This window comes from Tupaia chinensis, unplaced genomic scaffold (assembly GCF_000334495.1).
Source record: "Tupaia chinensis unplaced genomic scaffold, TupChi_1.0 Scaffold138390_1, whole genome shotgun sequence".
NCBI classification, from domain to species: Eukaryota; Metazoa; Chordata; class Mammalia; order Scandentia; family Tupaiidae; genus Tupaia; species Tupaia belangeri.
Genome location: NW_006198287.1, coordinates 2,354,399 through 2,367,893, shown reverse-complemented (window position 1 = coordinate 2,367,893; position 13,495 = coordinate 2,354,399). Strand labels below are relative to the sequence as shown.

At 44.7% G+C, this 13,495-nt stretch overlaps 1 long non-coding RNA gene across 1 annotated transcript in view; it reads right to left on the bottom strand.

Moving 5' to 3' along the window:
* Positions 1-13,495, bottom strand: part of LOC102489437 (uncharacterized) — a 154,567-nt gene that overhangs the window by 138,438 nt on the left and 2,634 nt on the right. Inside the window, exon 3 of the long non-coding RNA XR_336399.3 lies at positions 9,149-9,255. This is a non-coding gene — a long non-coding RNA (uncharacterized LOC102489437). The remainder of the gene's footprint in view (positions 1-9,148; positions 9,256-13,495) is intronic.

The following is a 13,495-nucleotide window of genomic DNA, read 5'->3' as shown; positions in this document are numbered from 1 at the left end:
ACCAGCAGATGGCATAATGGTTACGTCACTGGACTCCCACGTAGTCAACCACAGTTCAAGTCCTAGACCTGGCAGCTTGAAACACGCCAGGCATGTGTGCGTGCATGCGCCCAAAATCCTGAGAAGAAAATGGAGTAGAAGGGATTGCAGCGCAGCCATCCCCTTCGGTGGTGGTGGTGGTGGTGGTGGTGGTGGTGGTAGGGTTTCTCACTTTCTCTCTGTCTCTCTGGCAAGTGCACACACTCTATATGAAAAATCACCCTAAAAAATAATAATAAAATAAGGAGAGGAAAAAAACAAAATAGTTACATCGGGGGTTAGCAGATGTCATAGCCGTTAAGTCACTGGACTTCCACATGGCCAACTACAGTTCAAGTCCCAGACCTGGAGCCTTGAAATTCACGCCAGGTGTGTATCACATGCCCAAGATCCCAGGAGGAGAATGAAGGAGAAAGGATTGCGGCATGGCCATCCCCCATCCAGGGTGATTTCTCACTCTCCCTCTTACTGTCTCTGTCTCTCTCTCTCTCCACACATGCCCCAAGGAAAAAAGTCTAAGAGAGAGAGAGAGAGAAAAGAAAAGAAAAAAGAAAAGAGAAAAGAAAAAATAGTTACATGGTAGTCTGAGTGATTTATTACCCTATTCTTCGTGGGGTCAGCAGACCATAGTGTCCCATACTTCTTGTTAGAATACAGTTACTGAATAGAAACTGTTGACCTGAACTATAGTTGCTTTGAGGCTCAATGCACTCAGCTTTTGACTGTGAAAACTTGGCCACTGTTAATCCATCTTGGGTCTTTACCTGTTTGTGTGCTCAATAGCTCTATCTTCTGCATTACTAGTAAGGAGTCACGAATTCTTTAGAGACATGTAAAAGGGGCGTATATTGTCCATTAACCAGACCAGAGAGGAAAAACATTTTATTAAAAAGAAAAACAGGGACCAGCAGTTGGCGTCATGGCTATGTCGCTGGACTTCCATGTAGTCAATCCCAGTTTGAGACCCAGACTCCATGGCTTAAATTCATGCCAGGTGCATGTGCATGTGTGCCCAAGAGCCTGAGAGGAGAATGGAGGAGAATGAATTGCGGTGTGGCCATCCCCTCAAGGGGAGATTTCTTGCTCTCAGTCTTTCTGTCTCTGTCTTTCTGGCAAGCACACATGCCCTATAGCAAAAACCTCTCAAAAATAAAAAGAAAATAAAGTGACTTCTTTTGAGAGCCCTTACCTTTATCTTCCCATAAGTGGGGTCTAACTCCTATCTCAACTTGAGCTTTACTTATATTGGGAAAGAACGTTCCGCTGACAGCTGGGTGAAGAATGGCCTGTGCCTTCATGAACATAAGCTCAGGTTTTCTACAGATAAGAAGAAAGAATTCATAGATCTCTTAAAGACCAATGCGGATTCCCTGTCATGGAGACAGGGGTCTGACTTGTACATACCTTGGTTGAAGATTACAGTGAAGGCTGGCCGTTGATGAACCAGCCTAGTATGTTTAGGGGTTAGTGCCCCTAGTCCAGTGAGGTTAATGTGGGAGGGGTGTGTATGCCTCTGAAATGGTTCCGGCCATAGACCAGTTCCATGATGTGAAGCTCATGGTCACAAGGCATTCAGGAGGCCCAGCCTAGCCAGCAAGTAGTCTCAGAGAGCTGGATGGAGAAGGAAAAGGAGAACTCAATGGCTCCATACATGGAGCCTGCTCTCAGCTTCACAAGCACAGAAGTGTGACTTCACTATAAATCTTCTGGCAATGGAAATGTGCAAAGTGTTGTTGAGTGTTGACTTCTTTGGGAGCAGAGAGCCTGATCAGTCCCTCTGTGTATCCCGTGTCTGGTAAGGTAGCTGGCATGTAAATGGCCTTCAAGAATATTTCAGTATTTTTCCATTTCTATTTCAAATCTGGAATCATTCAAGGACTCAAAGAAATTATTAATATTAATGTTAGTGCGAGAGGCCTTCTCGCCAGAGCCTCCACTCATTAGGAAATGTGATACCATGCTTTATGTAAGAAATGCATTTGGTCTTCATCCTTGTTTCTTGGCAGAAGCTCCTAAAACCCTTGGAATCTCTTCAGAGATGAGTGCTTTTTGTATGCTAATGAGATAAGTGATGAGGAAAGGACTCAGGACAGCCTCAGGATGGAGATTGGTTGCCAGGGGAAGCCACATGCAATTAGAGGGTTGGTACTTTCAGCTCCACCCTCCTCTGGGAGAACAAAAGGTTGTGGTTCTGCCAAAGGCCAACAAGTCATCAGTCATGCCTACTAATAAGGCCTCCATAAAAACTCAAAAGGACCAGGTTCAGAGGGCTTCAGGATACCTGGATATTTGGAAGTGTCCATAGGGTGACATGTCCACTGGGGAGGGTAATAAAAGGTCTGCACCTCTTCCCCCATAACTTGACATATTTCCACCTGGCTGCCCCTTGGTACTATTCCTATCTTTTGCTTCATCTTTATAATAAATGAGTAAACATAAGTGAAGTATTTTCGTACATTCTGTGAGCCATCTTAGCAAATTTCAGAACCAGAGTGGGGGTCCCGATTACTGAACCAGGCTCCCTCTCCAATATACAGTAGCCAAGTACTGAGACATAGATTTGCAGCAGAGAAAAGCTTTATTCACAATGCTGCCCAGTGAGGAGTTGGGCTATCCATCTCTAACCCGCCTCCCTGTGGTGAGGGAGTACTTAAGGAATTATGAAGGAGGCAACTGGGGATGTGGGCGAACTGTGATTGGTGAGAGGAGATGAGGTCATCTGTAATTGGGTCATCATGCTTCTCCACACAATGTCGTTGAAAGAAATGACATCGCATGATCTGGAGGTGAAGTCTTGGCCTCTTGTACATCAAAAGGCCTCATTAGTCACCTACACAAACTTGGTAGAGGGGTGGGTGGTCTCACCTGGCTGGGACTAGCCTAGGCTGGTACCGACTTAACTGGTTTAGGCTGGCTAAGGGGCCAACTGCATCCTGATAAACATTTTGAACAGAAAGCATCTTGTAATCCACTTGTCATAGAGACATTTTCTACAGACGTAGTGAGAGAATTCAGTGACATAGCTAAGCTACACTAGCTTTAAAACACGAGGGTTAGCATGCTCGTTCACTGCTCTAGTCACTGTTTATAAGAATAAAGCTTAGGTGCAAGTTTGCTGGATTTTTTTGTTTGGGGGTTTTTGTTTTTCTTTGTTTGCTTGTTTGCCATAGGGCATATGTGCTGACCAGAGAGAGACACAACACAGCAAGAGAGAAAGAGAGGGAAAGTGAGAAATCACCCCAAAGGAGGATGGCCACACCACAATCTTCCTTCCTCCTCTCTCCTCTCAGGATGTGGGCACACATGCACATGGACTTGGTGTGATTTTCAAGCTGTTTGGTCCCAGCTCAAACCACGTAGGTGGCCATCTGGGATCCAGAGTCCCAACTTCCGCACTATCTGCTGGATCCTTGCTAGACTTTCATCGTAATGGGAGAGTCTCCAGCTTCAGTGTGAACACTTGATTTTTAGCTGGTTGGTTAGATGCACAGGTCACAACCTGGGACTTGTGACTGACACCGTAAGAGGAGGGCAGCCTTCATGGCATTCCCTTTTGAAAAAGCAATGTATTACACTGTAAAGTTATATGTAATCCAATGTTGGGAGTGCACATGTCCTGTGGCCAAAAAAAAAAAAAAATTAAAAGGAAAAAAAAAAAAAAAAAAAAAAAAAAAACGCTGAAGAAAAAAAAAAAAGAGGCAGCCTTGTGGGATGAGGCCCTGAACCTGTGGAAACTGATGCTAACCTCGGGTAGAACTGAACTGAAGGACAGCCCGTTGGTGTCTGCTGGAGAACAGCTTGGCGTGTGGGGAAATACGCCCCCACATGCTGGTGTCAGAAGGTTCTATGCTGCACTGACATTACAACAGGAGAAAACAGTCATTTGGCTTTTTCCCTGCAACACAGGAGAGAGCACCTTCTCCTCACTCACACAGCAAATCAACCATCATAAAAACACAAGAGCAGGGTTGTAACTACAGCGTGTTTTTGCAACATAATTTCTGCATGTCCCATAATCAGCAACTAGCCCTAGAAAAGACCTGAGGGTCTACTTTTGTTTTTTAAGAATTATTTAATTTTATTTATCATTATTATTCATTAATTTGATCAGAGAGAGAGAAAATGAGAAAGCAAACCACCATGTCCAGGACTCAAACTATGGTCGGCCTTGTGGGAGTCCAGCGCCTTACCCATCACACCACCTGCTGGCCCCAAGGGTCTACTCTGCTCATAGAAGGATGCTGAGCAGGCTCCTCATATTTTTTCTGTTCTTGCCATTGGGGAGCTTGTCCTATGAAGCTCTACAAAATATTACCTCATCCCATGCAGAATTACCAACTTCAAACCATAGAAACTTCCCAGAATTAGGAAGAGGTAGGAGCTAGAGAAAGAAAATCCAGGGTTTCATAAGAAATGAGCACCTGTGGGGGTCCACCGCTCAGCAGAAGCTTTACCTGCTCTTACGGACTGAATTTTACTCTCTTCCCAAATTTGTATGTTGAAGTTGTAACACACTCCTCCACCCCCCGCCTCCCTCCCCCACCTAAAAATGTGACTGTATTTGGAGAAGAGACCTTAAAGAGGTGATTAAGTTAAAACAAGGCAATTAGAGTCAGCCCTAATCCACAATGACTATCTTTGTATATAAGAAAAGGAGGGGCCAGCAGGTGCTATAGTGGTTAAGGCGGGGGATTCCCACAGGGCTGACCAAGGTTAAAGTCACAGACCCAGAGGCTTGAAACTCAAATCAGCTGTATCCATGTGCATGCCTAAAGTTCCAAGAGGAGAAGGGATTGCAGCATGGCTGTCCCCCTGGGGAGTGATGTCTCACTTTCTTTCTGCCTTTGTCTGTCTCTCCAGCCAGCACACGTGCCCTATATCAAACATTTCTCAAAAAAAAGATAAAGAAAAGGAAATTTGGTGAGGCGTGGTGGTGGCATGGCTGTAATCCCAGCTACTCCGGAAGTTGAGAAAGAGAGATCACAATTTGGAGGCCAGCCTGCGCAACATCGCAAGATCCTGTCTCTAAAAGATTAAAAAAAGATACGAAAAAATTTAGACATACAGAAGAAAGACCATGCGAGGATACAAGAAGTTGATAATCTCCAAACAAAGGAGGGAGACATTGCAGAAACGAAATCTGCCAACACCTTAATCTTGGCTTTCCATCCTCTAGAACTTTGAGAAAATTAATTTCTGTTGCTTAAACCACCCAGTTTTTGTATGTTGCTATGGCACCCTAAGAGAGTAAGAGGCCAAGATGTTCTGTTTCTTTTTTTGTAAGAATTATTTATTTTATTTACCATTATTATTACTTTTGAATTTGATACAGACACTCACCAGAGAGAGAGACAGACATGCACACAGAGAGAGAGGGAAAGTGAGAAAGCAAGCCCCAGGATCCGAGACTCAAACCATGGTTGGCCATATGGGAGTCCAGTAACCCAGTTGTCATGCCACCCACTGACCCTTAGTTTCGTTTTTTAAATCGTTTTGATTATTTTCCTCTCCTGTGCTGTGAAAGTCCTTAAGGCTCAGAGAAGTGAGTTCACGGGCCTCGGCCTTACAAGTATGAGGCAGAGCTAGATTTAGAATCAGGTTGTATAGCTGCAAACCTGAATTCTTTCTACCATATCAAGCTGCCTAGTAAAATGAATATTTTGCTGAAAATACTCTAAAACCTAGTTGGCCCAACCACTGAAGGATACGCGGCTGGCGGGTGGGGGTGGGGATGTGGGGGGAACTTCCTGCTAGTACCATGAGAAGGCTGGGTATCCTATAGCAAAAACCTCTCCAAAAAAAAAAGTCCATGGAAAGTAGAATTTAAGTATGAGTTTATTTTGGTACAGGGATTTAAAAAAATCTATATATAATTTCTTCATAATATTTCATAATATGCATTTTTCATGAAGTTTTTTTAAAGTTTATTTATTTATTTCTCCATGAACGAGAGAGAGAGAGAGGGAGAACCCTGGCAGGGTCTTTTTATTTGATTTTTTTTTTTTTGGAGAGGTCTTCTATAGGGCGTGTGCGCTCACCAAAAAGACAGAGAGAGACAGAGAGACAGAAAGTGAGAAATCACCCCCAGGGGGGGATGACCACGCCACGATCTCTTCTCCATTCTCCTCTCAGGATCCTGGGCATGCACGCACATGTGCCCGGCATACGTTTAAGCACCGGGTCTGGGACTTGAACTGCAGTCTACTATGTGGGAGTCCAATGACATAGCCATGACACCAACTGCTGGTCCCATTATGTGATTTTATTTTTTGGGAGATTTTTGCTATAGGATGCTTGTACTCAACAAAGAGACAGACGGAAAGCAAGAAATCATCCCCCAGGGGGATGGCCATGCCCCAGTCCCCTCTCCTCCATTCTCCTCTCAGGACTTTAGGCATGCACACACATATGCCTGACACGTTTTTCAAATCACCAGGTCCGGGACTCAAACCACAGTCAACCTTATGTGAGTCCAAAGCCTTATGCAACATGCTGGCCCCAGTTATTATTTTTTTAATTGTCAGAGGTCACCTGCTCTCACCAGAAAAAGAGACAGAGAATGCAAGAAGAGGGAGAAGGCTCCCTATGGGGCATGATCATGCCACAATCCCTTCTCTTTTATCTCTCCATTTGGGGATTCGGGGCATGTGCACACATGCACACACATGCATGGAGTGTTTTTCAAGCTGCTGGGGCCAGGATTTGAACCACAGTCAGACATATGGGACTCAGCTCTCTTAGCCAGTAGGCCACAGGGCCTGCCCAATCTGCCAGGGTCTTGCTACCACAATCTACTCCCAGCCTTCGGCCAATCCCAGATCATGGACAAGTGTGTTCCCTGTAACCAGGAACCCTCTCACGTGGAATGGCCTCATAGAGTGTTGTGTGTTATTACTGTGCCACCATCTAGCCCCTTCCATGAATTTATTCTTGTTTTGTTTTGAGAGAGATTTTTGCTATGTGTCTCTGCACTGGCCAGAAACATAGAGAGAGAAAGTAAGAAACCACTCCCCAGGGAGGATGGCCACACCACAATCCCTTCTTCTCCATTCTCTTCTCGAGATTTTGGGCATGTATGCATATGCACCCAGTGTGTTTCAAGCCATCAGGCCCCAGACTCGAACTGCAGTCAACCACATGGGAGTCCAGCGCCTTTACACTACGCAACTTGCTCCCCCCTCCCGTGAACTTTTTTGAAGACCCCTTGAATGTTCTTTTCACTCTTTTCATCCATCTGGTGGAGTCAGTGTTATTCCCATACCACAGATGATACAGAGGACCAAACTAAGGCCGAGTCGAGTAACTTGGCCAAGGATGCACCAATGAGGAAGACACTGAGCCTAGTCTCACTGTCCCCTTTGCAGACCCAGAACCTGTCCTCCTTCCTCCATACCATCCTGCTTCATGCCAACAGAAACTCACGGGGCTGCTCCTAAACCTACTAAGAAAGTTCCCGAGAGACTGCGGAGTCAGAAGACCTCTGGGAACAGCCATGCAAGGACGGCCAATTAAAACACGTCACCCCACATTCCTGCCAAGATATCTGAACTGCCCTGAGCACCTGCTCTCCTGAGCCCCACACCCTTGCACATGAGCCAGCAGGCTGCCTGAGGCTGGGGAAGTGACCCTGGCCTTTGTTAACCCTGGCCCAGGTCACACCTGCATGAGGACGAACCCCAGCAGGTGAATGCCACGTCACATATGTGACATCAGTCATCTGGGTGTGTATCAAAGGGGTGACATCGCCTTATTCTATTTACTTTTTAAGCTATTATTATTGTTGTTGTTATTGTTATTATTATTTAATTGCAAGAGGGCATGAGTATTCACCAGACAAAGAGATAGAGAGAGAACCCCTCCCCCCCAAGTGGAACATGGTTGCCCAGCAATCACTTCTGCATTTCTCCATCTTGTCAAGATTTGGGCATACACATACACATACATGACCAGCATGTTTTTCTTTTCTTTTTCTTTTTTTAAAGAATAATTTTATTTAACTTTATTGATTTATTTATTTATTTTAATTTGACTAGATTGAGAGAAGAGAGAGAGAGAGAGAGGAAGTGAGAAAGCAAGCCACCAGGTCTAGGACTTGAACCACAGTCAGCCATGTGGGAGTTCAGCACCCTTAACCACCATGACACTCGCCAGCCCCTTCCCAGCATGTTATTCAAGTTGCTGGGGCCAGGATTCAAACTACTGGCAACTATGCAGGACCAACTTCCTTTAACCATGAGGCTATGGGCCAGCTCTCCTCCCTTTAGATCTAGGTAAAATAGACAGAAACTTTCCATTTTTCATGTTTAAAATGGCTGTGGTTGTTTAAAAGTGTCCCTAAGATGTTTGCAAACTTCCAGGTAAGGGAGAAAGCACTGGGGGAATTTCCTATGGAATGTTTCTAGAGAAGTGAAATGGCCAAGAAGAGGACCCCTGGTCTCAGGACTCTGCTTTTGCCTGGAAGAGCAGGTTGGGGCAGCTGAGACCTTGGGTGATCCAAATCAGTAGACTGTGCCTGAAGAGAACAAAAGAGGCTGTTCTGTGCAGGAAGAAATGGGCTCTTTCTGCCTATAGCAAACAATCAAAACTAATAACAAAATGGAACAAAATAAAATAGCACAGGCAACTGATTGACCACACCTTGCTTTACAACCTGAGCTAGAGAGCAGGGGGGTGAAGAAAAGTGGGGGTCACACTGTGAACCCTAACTCTTTCTAAACTTGTTTACTCAGCTGTGAGCACAACCGCTCTCAGGCCTGTGCCTGAGGGACCTTGCATTCCACAAACTGCTCTGGACTGATTTTCTTTCCCAAAAAGAAAGAGGAAAGATCTGTGAAGGAGGGAGAGAGCCAAAAGAATGGGGAAGCCAGGACTGAATGAAATCCAGCATGGAGACCAGCAGGTGGCATGATGGTTAAGGCGCTGGACTTCCACATGGCTGACTACAGTTTGAGTCCTAGACCAAGCGGCTTGCTTTCTCATTTTCCCTTTCTCTGTCTTTCTCTGGTCAGATTTAAAATAATAATAATAAAAAATACAATTGAACAAATAATTCTTTTTAAAAAAAATCCAGCATGTCGGGGTCACAAGAGAACACTGAGCAAGGAGATACCTTGTGTCCGGGTGAAGGCCTGCTCCACCTGTTGCTCGCCTCCTCTGCCCCCTCACTGCTTTCCCCAAAACCTCCAGCCAGGTCTGTTAACTCACTGTGGTTCCAACCTGTGTGGAAATCAAGCAAGAGGCAAGCTTTCAGACAGATTAAAGCATGCCCAAGAGACAGAGGTGAGAAAAGCACTCTAGGAGACCAAGGATGTCTTGAAGGCCAGGCAGCCTCCTCTGAGTGCTTTCCCTTAAACCTATTTGCAAATATTTTAGGGACAGCCTGAAGTGACCAAAGAATAGAACATTTCTGTCATTGTACTGAGATCTAAAGGAAGGAGAAATCCCAGCTGAAAACCTAAAGCCCAAGCAGAACAATTTAAAAGCAAGAAAGGGCACACGCCCTGTAAAAGGGAAAAAAAAGAAAAGAAAAGAAAAAAACAAAGAGACAAAGTAACAGAGCACAGACATACTTGCCTAAATCAGCTCCCATTCAGTCTTACACATACAGCCCTGGTTCCCTTCCTGCCCTGAGTACTGAGTGAAGGTGCTGATTCACCATGAAGCTGAGCCCTGTGATTGCACAAGCTCAGCCTTCTCTCTGAGCTGCCAGACTTGCATCTGACCCAGAGCGACTAACTGATGGCTCTGACCACAGGCCTGGTCACACTAGAACGCTGCCTTCCCCAGGAGCTTTGCTCTGCTGGCAAGAGGCTCCGTTCTTCAATGGGCTCTCTCACCTACATCCTCAGCCAACCTTCCATGATGATCAGGCTCCAGATCTGAAAGACCCTCCAGTTTAACTAAAAGGCATAAACTTGAAGCCAAAAGTAAGGAAACTGAGCAGAGATGAAGGACATGCCCTTTCCCATGGCATGTTCAAACTCTTTCCAGCTCCTGTTGCAAAATTCACCAACTACCCACATGCTCCTGGATGACTGAGCCCTACTCACATACTCACACGACATGGTTAACAACAGAAAAATGCTTCAGCTATTTCGTGACAGACACACATACTAATTAGGTCCCGGCCCACACAGAACCCCAGATAATCAAAGAGGGATGGAAAGTTCAGGCAGACGAAGCTCTGGGAAACCAATGGTTGTAGGCCTCGGAAGATAATACCCACAAGCCAAAGCAGAATTCCCCAAAAGGAAGGCATGTCTTCAAAGACTAGTTTTTGAAAATTATTTATTGGCCACCCACAGCAAATAAGCTAATGTTTCTGAAATCCATAAGAACCTTAGAGCATTCTCCACGATCCAATCTCTCTGTTCGCTGATACCTACATGATCTCACTGGTATTTAAATGAGCCAGAGTGACTATGATGCATTTAAATGGGAATAGTTTTATTCTTTATCTTCCCTTAGCAAGAATCTCACTCAGAAACTCTAATGGTCTATGGTAAGGAAACTCTTCTCCCATTTGTTCTGTGGGCTAGGCCAAAAAACCCCAAAAGAAATGAAAAAACAAAAAAATCAAAACTCTAAATGTGGGTACTTCTCTATTATTGTTTCTCCTTTGCCACAGAAACTAAACTGAAAATTTGGCCAAGCAGACTTTCAGAAGTCACTGCTGACAGCACACAGCTGTTTTTATTTTTCTTCTTTTTTTTTTTTTTTCCATTGCACAATCCCTTCTCCTCTATTCCCCTCTCAGGATTTTGGGCACACATGCATATGTGCCTGGTGTCAGTCTCAAGCCACCAGGCCCGGGACTCACAACTGTTTCTTATGGAGCTAAGTCAATAGAGTCCGTCCCTCAGGGAAACATAGTATCTAGGACAAAAACACTCTTAAACAGTCCAAAAGATCCCCAAGTATAGGACCAGAAGTAGGCCTCTCATTCTCTGAAATTCAGACCTTCTTCGCAGGCTTCCCAGTGGCCTTGGAGTGGCTCCAGGTGACCACATTGTGTTAAAGATGGTGACTGTGAATATAGCAGAGACAGGAAAAGCACTGGACTGAGTCAGAAGGCTTTAACTTCTTAAGAGCCATGTGACTTTGGCAAGGTGCCCAGCCTCTCCTGGGCTTTCTCATCTGTAAAATGCCTACCTCACAGGTTTGCTAAGAGGCTCAAATTAGACAAGGTTAAGCATGAGCATGGATGGTAAACTGCAAGTAGTGATGTGAGCATACACAGTCTCATGAGTATCTTCAGTGTGCGTAACTTGGAGCAGGCTCATGTTTGACCTTACTCAGTACTGAGCCCTGAAACATCACTCCTTTATGTGTGCTTAAGGTGTCTTTATTCTTTTATTTATTATTATTCTTTTAATTTTTTGAGAGATTTTTGCTATAGGGAGTGTGTGCTTGACAGAGAGACAGAAAGCAAGAAATCACTCCCCAGGGGGAATGGCTAGGCCGCAATCCCTTCTCTTCCATTTTCCTCTTGGAATTTTGGGCACACACGCATACACGCCCAGCGTGAGTTTCAAGCTGGTGGGAGTCCAGCGCCTTAACCACTATGCTACCTGTCGGCTACCGTTTATTCCTTTAATCTTGCAACATTCACATGACATCAGACCATTCCTCACCACCGTTCTGAGTGCTTTCTGTATGTTTATTCTTTTAATCTCGCAACACTCCTATAAGATCAGACCATCCTCATTCCCATTCTGCAGATGAAGAAGAAGAACGAGGAGAGTTTACAAACATGCACAGAGGGAAGAGCATGTGAGGACACGGGCAGAAGGTGGCATCAACAAGCCAGAGACCAAACCTGATGGGTCAGCCTTATAGCTTGACGGTTAAAAGAGCCAGATCTCGTGTGGCTGATCACATGGTTTGAATCCTGGCCTCAGAGGCATGAAAAACCCTCCTGTACCCCAAACACAACTGCACTCTAACTAGGATAAGCTTCAAAAAACATTGGTATGAGGATAAAGAGGTGTCCTTCTAAAAGCCAGCAGAAAGAAAATGCACTCAGCCTATTAGGTCAGAACCAGGAAATTGGAAGCTCTCTGGAATGAGGGCACTGTCGTTTCCCTCTCTTGTGACAGTCACACCAAAGAAGGGAACCTATGAGGAGTAAGGAGGGGGTACCTGGATGCACAGCTTCTATGAGGAAGAGAGTAAAGGGAGTGAAAGTGACGAAAGAGAGGAAGAAGGAGGAATACGATGAACAAGACAATGCCCCAGTCCAAACCAACTTAGAGTTTAGATAGAAAATGGAAAGAAATTTCTGCTAATATTGAGAACAATCATGGGCAACCAAGAAATCCAATTTAGTTCAACACCAGGAGCTAAATACTGTGGGGTGATCAAAAATAATTTAAAAAAAAAGTAAAATCACAATTCTCATATAGATATAAAAATGAGTATCTATTAAAGGCATCCTGTAATTCATTAATGTCTAAACTGGTAAGGTGTTTGAACTAGTGCAAAGGAGAATACAAGGAACAAACACCTTTACGGGGCAGAAACACCATAACAAGTGTCCAAGTGGGTGCCTGAACTGGCCTCAGCAGTGAGGAGGTGAGGCAGCTCCCAGTGCCTGAAGAGAATTAATCTGCACTGCTATCCGAAATGTACAAAGTGTAGGGTTGCAATATACACAGTTACATAAAACCAGACTCAGGGGGCCAGCAGGTGGGGTAGTGGATAAGGCACTGCACTCTCACATGGCCAACAGTGGTTCTAGCCTTGAACTAAGCTGGCTTGAAAAATCACAGAGGGGCATGTGTGTGTGCCTGTCTAAAATCCCCAGAGGAGAATGAAGGAGAAGGGATTGTAGTGTGGCCGACCCCCCAGAAAGGGGGAATTTCTCATTTCCCCCTTCTCTATCTCTCAACAGGGTATGCTCATGCACTGACAAAAATCTAAACAAAACAAAACAAAACAAACAAAAGAACTCAGGTAACACAGAAAATGAGGCAAGGTCCCCGGTCTCACAGAGCTTATAGATTAATGAGAGCTTATAGAGTAGACGGGGGATTAATGGTGCTGCTATAAATATTACTAACAGTTCTAAGTAATACTTTAATTTGTGAAAGGGCACATGTACTCACCAGAGAAACAGAGGGAAAAGGAGGAAGCATCCTCCCTACGGGATGTTGCCATAATATAATTTTTTTCCCTGTATTTCTCCATCCTATCAGGATTTGGGGCACACATGCACATGTGCTTGGTATGTTTTTCAAGCCAATAGAGTCAAGATTTGAACTCCACAGTCCGTCACATGGGATCTGTCTCCCTGAACCACCAGGCCACATGGCCGGCCCAATAATCATGATACTAATAACAGTAAGCATTCCATGCTCAGCATTGCACAATTGGAATACAGGTTCAAGGGGAGTATAAGGACAGGAATAAAAATTTTTTAAGTTTTTATTTTATTTCTTCAATGAGAGAAGAAGGG